Source organism: Oncorhynchus nerka, linkage group LG22 (genome assembly GCF_034236695.1).
Source record: "Oncorhynchus nerka isolate Pitt River linkage group LG22, Oner_Uvic_2.0, whole genome shotgun sequence".
In the NCBI taxonomy this organism is placed as follows: domain Eukaryota; kingdom Metazoa; phylum Chordata; class Actinopteri; order Salmoniformes; family Salmonidae; genus Oncorhynchus; species Oncorhynchus nerka.
This window is the reverse complement of record NC_088417.1, coordinates 93,252,729-93,257,172: the sequence shown is the minus strand read 5'-3', so window position 1 is coordinate 93,257,172 and position 4,444 is coordinate 93,252,729.

Genomic DNA, 4,444 nt, shown 5'->3' with positions numbered 1-4,444 from the left:
CTCTGTGTAATCCGTTCCTCTTCTACACATGCTCAGTGTAATCCTGTGTAATCCGTTCCTCTGCTACACATGCTCAGTGTAATCCTGCGTAATCCGTTCCTCTGCTACACATGCTCAGTGTAATCCAGTGTAATCTGTTCCTCTGTTACACATGCTCTGTGTAATCCGTTCCTCTGCTACACATGCTCAGTGTAATCCTGTGTAATCTGTTCCTCTGCTACACATGCTCAGTGTAATCCGTTCCTCTGTTACACATGCTCTGTGTAATCCGTTCCTCTGTTACACATGCTCAGTGTAATCCTGTGTAATCCGTTCCTCTGTTACACATGCTCAGTGTAATCCGTTCCTCTGCTACACATGCTCAGTGTAATCCTGTGTAATCCGTTCCTCTGTTACACATGCTCAGTGTAATCCAGTCTAATCCGTTCCTCTGTTACACATGCTCAGTGTAATCCAGTCTACTCCGTTCCTCTGTTACACATGCTCTGTGTAATCCGTTCCTCTGCTACACATGCTCAGTGTAATCCTGTGTAATCCGTTCCTCTGTTACACATGCTCAGTGTAATCCTGTGTAATCCGTTCCTCTGTTACACATGCTCAGTGTAATCCGTTCCTCTGCTACACATGCTCAGTGTAATCCTGTGTAATCCGTTCCTCTGTTACACATGCTCAGTGTAATCCAGTCTAATCCTTTCCTCTGCTACACATGCTCAGTGTAATCCGCTCCTCTGCTACACATGCTCAGTGTAATCCTGTGTAATCCATTCCTCTGCTACACATGCTCAGTGTAATCCTGTGTAATCCGTTCCTCTGCTACACATGCTCAGTGTAATCCTGTGTAATCCGTTCCTCTGTTACACATGCTCTGTGTAATCCGTTCCTCTGTTACACATGCTCAGTGTAATCCTGTGTAATCCGTTCCTCTGCTACACATGCTCAGTGTAATCCTGTGTAATCCGTTCCTCTGCTACACATGCTCAGTGTAATCCGTTCCTCTGTTACACATGCTCAGTGTAATCCAGTCTAATCCTTTCCTCTGCTACACATGCTCAGTGTAATCCTGTGTAATCCGTTCCTCTGCTACACATGGTCAGTGTAATCCAGTGTAATCCTTTCCTCTGTTACACATGCTCAGTGTAATCCGTTCCTCTGTTACACATGCTCATGTAATCCTGTGTAATCCGTTCCTCTGCTACACATGCTCAGTGTAATCCTGTGTAATCCTTTCCTCTGTTACACATGCTCAGTGTAATCCGTTCCTCTGTTACACATGCTCAGTGTAATCCAGTCTAATCCTTTCCTCTGCTACACATGCTCAGTGTAATCCTGTGTAATCCTTTCCTCTGTTACACATGCTCAGTGTAATCCGTTCCTCTGTTACACATGCTCAGTGTAATCCTGTGTAATCTGTTCCTCTGCTACACATGCTCAGTGTAATCCGTTCCTCTGTTACACATGCTCAGTGTAATCCGTTCCTCTGTTACACTTGCTCAGTGTAATCCGTTCCTCTGATACACATGCTCAGTGTAATCCTGTGTAATCAGTTCTCCTGTGGCTGACACCAACAGACACACACACACCTGTTCCTATGTCAACGCGTCAGAGCTCATGGAGGATTTAGGGATAGTCTATACCAGGGATGAGCAACTGGCTGCCTGTGGCACCCTGGTCTGTACAGTATTACATTTGAGATGCTATGAATTGTTCACTAAACACTGGAGTAGCAATAGTTTAATTTCTGTCTCCTGTCTTCTTTTCTTCAGTAGTTTCCCTGGTCGTGTGGTCATGTGGTCAGTGTGGCAGGTCAGATGTCAAGATGACAGAAGATGGCAGTGGAAGATAGTAGATGACAGTGCTAGCAGCATACCACCCTGCACCCCACTGCTGGCTTACATCTAAAGCTAAGCAGGAAAACGCTCATCCAGTGAGGGTGCTCCTAGTGGCCGGGGACTTTAATGCAGGGAAACTTCAATCCGTTTTTACCTCATATCTATCAGCATGTTAAATGGGCAACCAGAGGGAAAAAGACCACCTTTACTCCACACACAGAGACGCTTACAAAGCTCTCCCTCGCCCTCCATTTGGAAAATCTGACCATAATTCTATCCTCCTGATTCCTGCTGGCAAGCAAAATCTAAAGCAGGAAGCACCAGTGACTTGGTCAATAAACAAGTGGTCAGATGAAGCAGATGCTAAGCTACAGGACTGTTTTGCTAGCACAGACTGGAATATGTTCCGGGATTCTTCCGATGGCATTGAGGAGTACACCACATCAGTCACTGGCTTTATCAATAAGTGCGTCGAGGACATCGTCCCCACAGTGACTGTACGTACATATCCCAACCAGAAGCCATGGATTCCTGGCAACATCCGCACTGAGCTAAAGGGTAGAACTGCCGCTTTCAAGGAACGGGACCCTAACCCTGAAGCTTATAAGAAATCCTTCTATGCCCTTCGACAAACCATCAAACAGGCAAAGCATCAATACGGGAATACGGTTGAACTGTACTACACCGGCTCTGGCGCTCATTGGATGTGGCAGGGCTTGCAAACTATTACAAACTACAAAGGGAAGCACAGCCGCGAGCTGTCCAGTGACACAAGCCTATTAGACGCGCAAATGACTTCTATGCTCACTTCGAGGCAAGTAACAGGGAAACATGTATGAGATCATCAGCTGTTCCGGACGACTGTGTGATCACGCTCTCCGTAGCCAATGTGAGTAACCTTTTAACATTCACAAGGCCATAGGGCCAGACGGAATTCCAGGACGTGTACTCTGATCATGTGCTGACCAACTGGAAAGTGTCTTCACAGACATTTTCAACCTGAGTCTGTAATACCAACATGCTTCAAGCAGACCACAACAGTCCCTGTGCCCAAGAATATGAAGGTAACCTGCCTAAAATACTACCAACCCGTAGCATTCACGTCTGCAGCCATGAAGTGCTTTGAAAGGCTGGTCATGGCTCACATCAACACCATTATCCCAGAAACTCTAGACCCACACCAATTTGCATACCTCCCCAGCAGATCCACAGATGATGGAATCTCTATTGCACTCCACACTGCGTTTTCCACCAGGACAAAAGGAACACCTACGTGAGAATGCTATTCATTAACTACTGCTCAGCATTCAACACCATAGTGCCCTCAAAGCTCATCACTAAGCCAAGGACCCTGGGGCTAAATACCTCCCTCTGCAACTGGATCCTGGACTTCCTGACGGGCCGCCACCAGGTGGTAAGGGAGGTAACAACACATCCGCCACGCTGATGTCAAACGGGGCCTCCTCAGGAGTGAGTGCTCAGTCCCCTCCTGTACTCCCTGTTCACCCACGATTGCGTGGCCAAGCACAACTCCAACACCATCATTAAGTTTGCCGATGAAACAACAGTAGACCTGATCACCGACGACGACAAGACAGCCTATAGGGAGGAGGTCAGAGAACTTTCCGTGTGGTGCCAGGACAACAACCTCTCCCTCAACGTGGTCAAGACAAAGGAGATGATTGTGAACTACAGGAAAAGGAGGGCCGATCACGCCCCCATTCTCAGCGACGGGGCTGCAGGGGAGCAGGTTGAAAGTTTCATGTCCCTTGGTGTCCACATCACCAACAAACTAACATGGTCCAAGCACACCAAGGCAGTCGTGAAGAGGGCACGACAAAGCATATTCCCCCTCAGGAGACTGAAAAGATCTGGCATGGGTCCGCAGACCCTCAAAGGGTTCTACAGCGCACCATCGAGAGCATCCTTACTGGTTGCATCACTGGCTGGTACTGCAACCTTTCGGCCTCTGACCTCAAGGCACTACAGAGGGCAATGCGTACAGCCCAGTACATCACTGGGGCCAAGTTTCCTGCCATCCAGGACCTCTATACCAGGCGATGTCAGAGGACGGCCCTAAAAGTGTTCCAATACTCAAACCACTCTAGTAATAGAATGTTCTCTCTGCTACCGCACGGCAAGCGGTACCGGAGTGCCAAGTCCAGGTCCAAGAGGCATCTTAACAGATTTTCCTCCCAAGCCATAAGACTCCTGAACAGCTAATCAAATGGCTACCCAGACTATTTGCATTGCACCCCCCCCCGCTCTTTTACGCTGCTGCTACTCTCTGTTTATTATCTATGTATAGTCACTCCACCTACATGTACATATTACCTCAATTACCTGTGCCCCAGCACATTGACTTTGTACCGGTACCCCCTGCATATAGCCTCCACATTGACTTTGTACCGGTACCCCCTGCATATAGCCTCCACATTGACTTTGTACCGGTACCCCCTGCATATAGCCTCCACATTGACTTTGTACCGGTACCCCCTGCATATAGCCTCCACATTGACTTTGTACCGGTACCCCCTGCATATAGCCTCCACATTGACTTTGTACCGGTACCCCCTGCATATAGCCTCGCTATTGTTATTTTACTGCTGCTCTTT